The following is an 11392-nucleotide window of genomic DNA, read 5'->3' as shown; positions in this document are numbered from 1 at the left end:
ACCGACCAGCCCTCCGACACCGAGTACCGAGCACCATTTCTGCCGAGCGCTTCGACCCCAGACCTGGCCGCCAGCAACAGGCAAAGCCGAGGATTTGGGGCCTTCCCCTCTGGAGATTCTTGATTGCACAGTAGCAGCGGCAGCGAACCGGGCATTTCAGAAGTTACTCCAGATGTTCCTCAGTGCTTCTCACGTCTGTCTCCATCAAATCTGAATTGTGCACGGCATCCTACTTACAAATACCGATATCATTCACCGGAGAGGCCACGCGCACTGCGACGCGCTGCCATCTTTTCCTCCTTATTTTTGTGTGGAGTGTTAAGCTAATGGGTCCCTGCAAATTGCCCCTAGTTGAAAGGAATGTGGGAGGCAACGATCTGAATTTTCAGAAGGCATTTGACAAGAGTAGCACAAGAAAAAAGGCAGCAAAATTGATGTCTATTTGATAAAGATGTCAGTGTTAGAGTGGATAAAAACTGGAACAGGCATGGACACAACAGATTTTACGATGATGGAAATTTGGATCAACACACACAAAATGCTGGAAGGACTCAGCAGGTCAGGTAGCATCTATGGAGCAATTATGAACAGTCAACGTTTTGGCTGAGACCCTTCATCAGGACTGGAAAGAAAAGAGGCAGAAGCCAAAACAAAAGGGTAGGAAGAGTGGGAGGAGCACAAGCTGGGAGGTGCTAGGTGAAGCCAGGTGAGACGGGGAATGCAGGAGGGTACAGGAGGTGGCATTGATAGGAATGATTCTAGGTGTTAATAGCATGAGTTCATATAACGCATATCGTCCTGACTTACTATCCTTGTATCTGTGTATTATGTTGTGAATTACTGTGAATGTTGGTAAATGTTGCCCCTTTTTCCAGAGCCCTCTGCTGTGGCATCCAGCATATTCTGTTTGATCTGAGCTGGGATTGGGAACACTGAGGTTTATGAACAAATCATAAAAACAACAGATTTTTTCAGATGCTAGAAATCTAGAACATAAAAATATTGGAGGAATTCAAGTCAACTCCCTTTAGTTACCCTCCTTGTTCCCTTGCTTCCATGGTCCTCTGTCCTCTCCTATCAGATCCCTCTTCTTCAGCCCTTTACCTCTATCACCCATCACCTCTCAGCTTCTGACATCATCCCCCCTCCCCAGGCAACCTTCTTCTTCACTTGGTCTCACCTCTGAACTTCCAGCTTTCTCTCCTCCCCTTATTCGGGCTTGCCTTCCCATCCCCTTCCTTTCCAATCTCTGCCTGAAACGTTGACTGTTTATTCCTCTCCGCAGATGCTGCCCCTGACTCGCTGAGTTCCTCCAGCATTTTGTGTGTGTGTGTGGCTCAGGAGCAATAGTAGGTTTAGAACTGGAGCGGGATTCCTGAATGTTTCAGTTTGTTTCCAAAGTCAAAGTCGGGTTTATCATCGTATGCACAAGTTTGAGTTCATGAAAAAATTACTTGCAGCATCATCACAGGCACCAGAGGTGAAAGCAGAACTCACAAGTAAAACATTAATTAAACATAAATAATACACAATTTTTACAAGGAAGAATATAGGTAGAACAAGACAAAAGCCAATCTTAGTCAAGGTGATCAAAGTAGTCATAGCGTAGCTGAATTCTAGTGAATAAGATTGTGCCATTTAGGTGAAGAACTGAATGTTTGGGTAGAAGTAGTTCAGATTCAGATTTGTTTATTACATATACACCATAAAAAGAACTGTGTCATTTGCATTAGCAATCAACACCCATAGGGGTGTGCTGGGGATATTCCACATGTGTTGCTACACGTTCCAGCACCAACATAATATACCTACATTGCTCAGCAAAACAACACAGGATACACCAAAACAAAGCACAAGACACAAAAAGAAAAGAGCAAAATAAGCCCCTTTTCCTCCCTCCCACCCTCCCTTGCACTCATCCCCCCCCATACACACACACACACACACACACACACACACACACACACACACACACATACACACACACACACACACACACACACACACACACACACACACACAGGGTCAATTGCTCACATGGCACTTGGGACAGCCCAGCATCCTCCGATGTGCTACATCACCTGTCAATGTCATTGGCTTCCAAGCGTGGAGCAGAGGCTTCAACTCCGGATGTCCTTCTTTACCCTTAGACCTGGTGGTGTGGGACTTTAGGCTTCTGTACCTCATGCCCGAGCAGATCGAATGGCCTGGATATTGGGAATCTTTGATTATGGATGTTGTCTTCTTGAATTAGCATCTCCTGTAGATTTTACTGAAGGTGAAAGGGAATGTTTCTGGGACATACTGGGCAGAGTACTAAATAACCAGCATTTAATGACTTGGATGAGAATGCATGTGGCAACATCTCCAACTTTGCAGTTGATGCCTATCTTGGCAGTATGGGAGGATATTAATGGGCATCACCTAACAGACAAGCTTCCTCACTGCAGAGATGTCAAGGACAAGTAAACTCTCATACAGCAATGTCACTTCTTCTGATGGTTTGTTCTGCTCAGTTTTACAATGAATTACAAGGGTCGGAATAATACTTAACTATCAATCAGGAGGTTAAGAAAGAAAGCTATAATTTGCATCAATATCTCTAACTAAGTTCCCAGAGAAATAAAGTCGACCAGACAGTATTCCGTCTAGATTTGCATTCACTCTCTGTTGTATTGTATGGTTTAATCAGATGCATTTAAAAACTATTGATTCTGATGTAAATACGTAAATAAATAAAAGCAAAGCATCATAAGCTTTAATAGAACTGATTTAAATGGGAATAATAAAAAAAGTTAATTCTATTATTAAATAAATTCATTTATGAGAATTCTCATAATGTAGCATTAGGACAAGAACTGTTCGGATGGGAATCAGCTTCTTACCCCAGGGCGTAAGACTACTGAACTGCCCACCACAACCCAGGTCTCATCACGCATGAAGCTGCAGTCTTGTTATACTGTTTACTTTAAAACTTGTATGGCAAATGCAACTTATTATTTGTTTATTTACCAGTGACAATATTATGTGGGTGAGTCGTATGTACAATGTTATGCACTTTGATCAGGAGGTACGTTCTCCTCTGCCAGCTATGAAACACATGCTGAAAAGCGATGATATTTTATTGTAGACCAACCATAGATTCAATATCAATTATTTACTTTAATTATTTAATAATGATGTCAAAGTAATAAACCAACAAAAGAGTACAATAAAAAAATTTTCAGAGCCAGGAAAAGCAGGAAAGAACCATTGGTCAAATAGTGAGGTCTGGCAGGCTGCCTGGTATCCACTTCAGCCATTTTACTTGGTGCTCTATACATACTGCATCAGTTATGGAACCATCCTCAGGATAAGATGGAAAGGCGATGGAAAGAGGCAGAGGGTAGGAGAAACACAAAAATATCTCTTGCTAATTATCAGTGTGTTGAAAGGATAAATAGCACAATTATAAAATGAAAGTGGAATCATGAAGAAAATGTGACCAATGTTGATATTCTAGTACTTTTTGATTGAGACTGAAGTTGCATGTTATTAACTTCCCTTAAGGAATATAAGAAAATATAGGTAACCACCATAACCTTCCCCCCACCCACCACCTCCACCCAAAGCCCTCTGTGGTATCCATCCAGTCTATTTTTGCTCTCTTCTGTCTTCCCAGATATGTCTGAAGAAATCCCACTTCCTCTTGATTTAAAACCCCTCAGCTGCTCCACAGAGTACCGTGAACAGTTCCAGGGCCCTTAATCTAAGAAATGATGTTCTGGCATTGCAAAGAGTTCAGCAGAGATTTAGAAAAAGATCCCGGGAATGAAATGGCTAATGCGTGAGGATCATTTGATAGCTCTGGGCCTGTACTTCCTGGAATAAATGGGGGAAACTCATTGAAACCTTCGAATATAGAGTGGACACAGAAAGGATGTTTCCGATAGTGAGGAAGTTTAGGATAGAGAGCACAGAGTGACATTCCCTTAGAACAGAGATGAGAAAGAAGTGCTTCACTGCCACAGACAACTGTGGAGACAAGTTATTGGGTATATTAAAGCAGAGATTGATATATTCTTGATTAGTAAGGTGTCAAATGTTACGAGGAGAAATCAGAAGAATAGGCTTGAGAGGGTAATAAATTAGCCATGATAGAATGACAGAGCAGACTCAATAGACTGAATATGTTCTTATGGTTAGCAGTCTGCAATTCTGAACTGGAACTCAGGTAATGTCTCATAATTACTTTACTCTCGAAGCTGCAATCCTTGTTCAATTGTTTCTTCTTTCCAGTGCTAATAGTCAGAATCCATTCCTATCCCATTCTTCCTGCTGACATATGAACACTTGCATCCTCTTGTCTCCACCATCTTTATGACCATCAACATTTTGTACGATTTACCTTTGCAATCTTTCTGTTGAATGGGTGACTGATTCCGCTGCAAGTTATTGTACCACATTAATAAATAAGTGTTCACATTATCGTCTCATTTCTGCAGCAACTTATTGGGGTAATTGCAAAGCAAAAGATCCTTATGTCAGTTAACAGAAAATCTAGAACACTTATTAACTGCATAAATGAGTTAATCTTCCTATATTTGTAATTTTACAATAATTCGCAAATAAACAGTGGGTATGATATGACACCACCTGCTTATAAATTTAAATTTTGAAATATATACAATCAAGTTCTACTTCATGGTCAAAATCATTATTCTCCATCTCAGAATCCTCATCATTGTTTAGATGTGGTTCTGTTGCTGTTCACCAGCAATCCCAACCTCCAGGATATCCACATCCTCTCCTTTCCTTTTGTTCATTCTCTTAATTAATCAACTATTGGTGACCATACTGCCAGTTGTCCTCCCTATAATTTTCTACCTTTCTACTTCTCTCTTCTCCTTTAAAGCGCTCCTTAAAACCTGTCTACCCGACCACCCTTTTGGTCACCCATCCTATTATCTTCAAACATAGCTGAGGCTCAGATTCAGTTGGCTCATGCTTTTGTTACAGAAATGGGACATGGGGCATTACATTGTTGTTGCAAAGAGGCTACAGAGGGAGGGGTTGTGCTGTCCAAAAGGCTGTCAGATATGACATCAAAATCATAATTTTCATTGACTTAGCTCTTGGAACATGGTGCCAAAGGCTTCTCAAAGTTTCAGGCATGGACAAAAACCTGAACTAAAATATGAAAGCTGAGAAGTTAGAAAAGGACATGTGTGTTATTAAACAGAAGGGGAAAGGGAAGAATAAGAGGGGACTACTGTTAAGTCATTCAGGATTCTGGATTCAGGATGGTCACGAGTGCTGAGAAAAGATTGAATAAGTGTAGAAATTATGATATTGAGGCTTTGGCCTGGGATATTGGAAAGAGAGGAGTGGAGAGCGAATCAGCTATATGGGGAAGATACACCAGGTTTTACAAAAATGGGTATCAAGTTTAAAATTTAAAAAAAAACTAGTGGAGGAATTCAATGGGTTAGGCAGCATCTGTGAAGTGAAGTGGACAGTTAACATTTCAGATTGAGACACTTCATCTGAAATGCCTTTTGTCTATTTCCCTTCACAGATATTACTGACCCATGGATTTCCTCTACCCATTTGCATTTTTTGCTCCAGATTCTAGCATCTGAATTTTCTGATTCTCCATATTAATTTTAAAATATGTGATGTTGGAGAATGAAGAGCCAATGCAGATCGGTAAAGCTTAGGACACAGAGGCACAGGGTTCAGCAGATGCTGTTATCTGGAACAACAAAAAAAAACAGCTGGAGAAATTCTGTGGGTTGAGCTGTATCTGTGGGGATAAAGGAGTTGTCGACATTCCAGTTTGAGACACTGTGTCAGGACCGAGAGTGAAGAAGGAAGGTCGGACAATTAAAGAGGATATGGGGAGGGATGAGACAAGGGCCAATAGGTGATAGGTGGATCGAGGAGGGGTGAAGGATGTTGGTGGGGAGGAGGAGTTGGATCAATAATGCTGGGAGGCAGAGGCAGGTGGGTGACAGATGAAATAGGATAAATTGGGAGATGAGCTTAGAGATTTGAATGCCCTGGAATTTTCAGACATTGTAGGATTGGAAGCCAGTCAGGAGAACCAAGAGTAGTTAGGTCCAAATGAAAAGGAATGGATGGGGAGATGAATAGCCAGTGTATGGAAATAAGCGTTGAAATGAATAATGTGAAGGTATGTCCATGTGGTCCTGTGATGGAGTGGATAAGAGACTCAAAGCTCATTTCTGCATATATATGTATAGAAAATAATTTTCCTGCTGGGTGAGAGAGAGGCATCTATGCAAGGCAGGAGCCATTTGAAAAGAACAATTCCTGTCAGGAGTAAGTTATACTTGAGCCAGTATAAAGAAGGAAAGTGTAAGCGGAACAGCCATTGTCAGAGTGAGCCAGTGTTTGAGGGGGAGGCTTTGGCTCAGCGGGCTGGGTATGCACAGGTGTGGGTTCTAAGGAGGTTTCTAGTATTTTTCCTCTTTCTTTATTGATTAGCACATAGCTGGTGTGCTGAGAATGAGTCCAGGGGTATTGTTATGTCCTTTATGCCAGATAACAAAGAGAGAGCTTATAATAGAGGAAGAATGAGTGGGAAAATCAACATAAGACAACTAAAAAAATCCTTAAGAAGGTAAAGATGGAATCCAAAAGTAAGCTAGACAATAATATTAATGAGGATACCAAAAGTTCCTTCAGATACACAAAGAGTAAAAGAGAGGTGAGAGTGAATATCGGACAATTGGAAAATGATGGTGGAGAGGTAGTAAAAGGGGACAACAAAACAACGGATGAATTGAATAAGTATTTGCATCAGTCTTTACAGAGAAAGACACTAGCAGTATGGTGGAAGTTCCAGGTTTCGGAGGGCATGAAGTGAGTTAAATTACATAGAGACATAGAAATATAGAAAACCTACAGCACAATACAGGCCCTTCGGCCCATAAAGCTGTGCTGAACATGTCCTTACCTGAGAAATTACCTAGGGTTACCCACAGCCCTCTATTTTCCTAAGCTTCATGTACCTGTCCAGGAGACTCTTAAAAGACCCTATCGTATCTGCCTCCACCAACGTTGCCGGCAGCCCATTCCATACACTCACCACTCTTTGCATTAAAATCTTACCCCTGACATCTCCTCTGTACCTACTTCCAAGCACCTTAAAACTGTGCCATCTAGTGCTAGCCATTCCAGCCCTGGGAAAAAGCCTCTCGCTATCCACATGATCAATGCCTCTTACCATCTTATACGCCTCTGTCAGGTCACCTCTCATTCTCCGTTGCTCCAAGGAAAAAAGGGCCGAGTTCACTCAACCTATTCTCATAAGGCATGCTCCCCAATCCAGGCAACATCCTTGTAAATCTCCTCTGCACCCTTTCTATGATTTTCACATCCTTCCTATGGTGAGGCGACCAGAACTGAACACAGTACTCCAAGCGGGGTCTGCCCAGGGTTCTATAAAGCTGCAACATTACCTCTCGGTTCCTAAACTCAATCTCACGATTGATGAAGGCCAGTGCACCGTATGCTTTCTTAACCACAGAGGCAACCTGCACAGCAGCTTTGAGTGTCCTATAGACTTGGACCCCAAGATCCCTCTGATCCTCCATACTGCCAAGAGTCTTACCATTAATACTATATTCTGTCATCATATTTGACCTACCAAAATGAACCACCTGAGGCTTATCTGGGTTGAACTATCTAGTTACAATAACTAAAGAAAAGGTTCTTGGGAAGTTGAAAGGTCTGAAGGTAGAGAGTCACCTGGACCAGTGTACACCCCAGGGTTCTGAAAGAGTTGGTTGAAGAAATCGTGGAAGCATTAGTAATGATCTTTCAAGAATCACTAGATTCTGGAATGGTTCCAGAAGACTGGAAAATTGCAAATGTCACTCCACTCTTCAAGAAGGGAGAGAGGAAGAAGAAAGGAAACTATAGTCCAGTTAGTCTGACCTCAGTGGTTGGGAAGATGTTGAAGTTGATTATTAAGGATGAGGTCTCAGCGTACTTGGGGGCACATGATAAAATAGGCCATAATCAACATGGTTTCCTCAAGGGAAAATCTTCCCTGACAAACCTGTTGGAATTATTTGAAGAAATAACAAGCAGGATAGACAAAGGAGAATTGGTTGATATTGTGTACTTGGATTTTCAGAATGCCTTTGACAAGGTGCCATGCATTTGGCTGTTTAACAAGCTACAAGCCCATGGTATCACAGGAAAGATTCTAGCATGGATAAAGCAGGAGGCAAAGAGTGGGAATGAAGGGATCCATTTCTAGCTGGCTGATAACTTTGTTGCAAACTTTGTAGATGAGGGGTAGGTAGTTTGAGGAAGTAGACAGGCTACCGAAGGACTTAGGCAGATTAGAAGAACGGGCAAAGAAATGGCAGATGGAACATAGTGTCGGGAGTTGCATGATCTTCCACATTGGTAGAGGAAATGAAAAGGTTGGCTATTTTCTAAATGGAGAGAAAATACAAAAAACTGAGGTAGAAAGAGACTTGGGAGTCCATGTGCAGGATTCCTTAAAGGTTAGTTTGCAAGTTGAGTCTGTGATGAGGAAGGCAAATGCAATGATAACATGATATAAATGCAAGAATGCAAAGTTGAAACATTTTAAAGCACTAGTGAGGCCTCACTTGGAGAATTGTGAGCAGGTTTGGGCTCGTTATCTTAGAAAGGATGTGATGAAACTGGAGAGGGTTCAAAGGAGGTTTACAAAAATGACTCCAGGGTTGAATGGTTTGTAATATGAAGAGCATTTGATGGTTCTAGGCCCGTATTCACTAGAGTTCAGAAGAATGAGAGGTGACCTCATTGAAATCTATTGAATGGTGAAAGGCCTTGTTAGAGTGGATATGGAGAGGATGTTTCCTATGGTGGGAGCATTTAGCACCAGAGGACACAGCCTCAGAATAGAGGGGCATCATTTGAGTACAGAGATGAGGAGGAATTTTTTCAGCCAGAGAGTGGTAATTCTGTGGAATTGCTTGTCACCTGCAGCTGTGGTGGACATCTTTATGTATATTTAAGACAGAGGTTGACAGATTCTTGATTGGTCAGGGCATGAAGAGGGATATGGGGAGAAGGCAGGAGATTAGGGCTGAAAAGAAAATTGGATCAGCCATGATAAAATGGCAGAGTAGACTCGAAGAGCCAGGTGGTCTAATTCTGCTTCTGTATTTTATGGTCTTATGTGGGAACTCTAGGAGACCTCAAGTCTCCCTGATAACTACATCTGCATGAACTGCATCAAACTGAAGCCTCTTAGAGACTGTGTGAAGGAATCAGAGCTGCAGTTCGATAAGGGAGAATGAGGAGGTGATAGATGGGAGCTAAAGGTAGGTAGTCGCCCCAAAGATGCAGATGGCAGGTACCTGAGTGACTGACAGAAGAAAGAAAGGGAATAGGTGTTAGCACTTTGGATACTGTAGGGATTGGGGGTGCGGGGGGAACGACCTGCCAGGAGGAAGCCACAGTGACCGGGTGTCAAGCACTGACATCCAGAAGGGGAGGGGAGGGGGGAGAAGAAGGGTGCTGTAGTGATAGGGGATTTCATAGTTAGAGAAGCAGACAAGAGATTCTGTGGACATGGAAAAGTTACTCGGATGACATTTTGCCTCCCAGGTGGCAGGATCAAGGATGTCTCAGATTGGGTCCACAGCATTCTGAAGTGGGAAGGTAACCAGCCAGAAGTGATGGGAACTGAGTAGAAAACTGAAAAGCAGGACTTGCAGAGCAGTAATCTCTGGATCGCTGCAGGTGCCACACACCAGTGGAGGTAAGGATAGTTTGATTTGGCAGATGGATGTGTGGCTGACATATTGGGGCAGGGGGCAAGGTTTAAAATTTAAAATTTCTGAATCATTTGGATCTCTTTTAGGTATGACCAGAAAAAGACATGGGTTACATCTGAGCTTCAGAGAGGCCAATATTCTTGCAGTAGGTTTACTAGAGCTGTTGGGGAGGGTTTAAACTAATTTGGCAAGAGCATGGGAGATGGAGTGATTGGCGTGAAGATGGGGAAATTGGTATACAAGTAAATGCAGTGTGTAGTGAGACTGTGGAAGGACAGGCAAATGATAGGACAAAATTGCAATCAGTGGGCTTAGTTGAAGTGTAACATGAGGGCAAAATCAAAAAGGGTGGGGGATACAGGACAGAAGGCATTATATTTAAATGCACCCAATAAGGTAGATGATCTCGTGCAGTTTGAGATTGTCAGGTACTGTATGATATATGGACACATCTGAGTCATGGCTGAATGAGGATCATATTTGAGAGCTTAACATCCAAGGATACATATTGTATTGAAAGGATAGGCAGATAGGGAGAGGGAATGGGATGGCTCTGTTAGCAAAAAATGAAACCAAATCCTTCAAAAGAGGTGACATAGAATCGGAAGATGTAGAATCTTTGTGAGTAGAGTTAAGAAACTGCAAAGGTAAAAAGACTTTGATGGGAAATATATACAGACCTCTAAATAGTAGCTAGGATGTGGGATGCAATGGGAGATACAAAAGGAATGTGAAAAGGGTAATATTCCAATAGTGATGGGGGATATCAATTTGTAGGCGGATTGGGAAAATCAAGTTGGTGCTGGATCCCAAGAGAGGGAATTTGTCGAATGCCTATGAGCATTCTTTATAGAGCAGCCTGTGGTTGAGCCCACTAGGGGAAAGGCAATTCTGGATTGGGTGTTGTGCAATGAACCAGATTTGATTAAGGAGCTAAAGGTAAAGGAAACCTTAGGAGACAGTGATTATATGATAGAATTCACCCTGTAGGTGAGAGGGAGAAGATAAAGTTTGACATATCAGTATTCCAGTGGAGTAAAGGGAATTAAAGAGGCATGAGAGAGGAGCTGGCCAAAGTTGATTGGAAGGGGTCACTAGCAAGGATGATGGCAGAACTGCAGAGGCTGCAGTTACAGGGGGCAATTGGGAAGGCAGAGGATGCATACATTCCAAAGATGAAGAAGTATTCAAAAGGGAGGATGAGGCAACTGTGGCTAACAAGGGTAATCAAAGACAAATGAAGGGGCATTTAAGAAAGCAAAAATTAGTGGAAAGTTAAAGGATTGGGAAGCTTTTAAAAGCCAGGAGATGGAAATTTCAAAAAGCTATAAGGAGAGAAAAGATGAAATATGAAGCTAAACAGGCCAAAAACTTAAAGGAGTATACCAAAAGTTATTTTTTCAAACATATAAAGAGTAAGAGACATGAGAATGCATATTGCACCATTGGAAAATGATGCTGGGGAGGAAGTGATGGGGGACAAAGAAATGGCGGATGAACTTAATAAGTAAATTGCTTCAGTCTTCACTGTGGAAGACACTAGCAACATGCCAGACCTTTGAGAGTGTTAGGGAGCCGAAGTGCAGTTTCTATTACTAAAG

The sequence above is a fragment of the Mobula birostris genome, chromosome 3 (genome assembly GCF_030028105.1).
Source record: "Mobula birostris isolate sMobBir1 chromosome 3, sMobBir1.hap1, whole genome shotgun sequence".
NCBI lineage: Eukaryota > Metazoa > Chordata > Chondrichthyes > Myliobatiformes > Myliobatidae > Mobula > Mobula birostris.
This window is presented reverse-complemented; position numbering follows the sequence as displayed.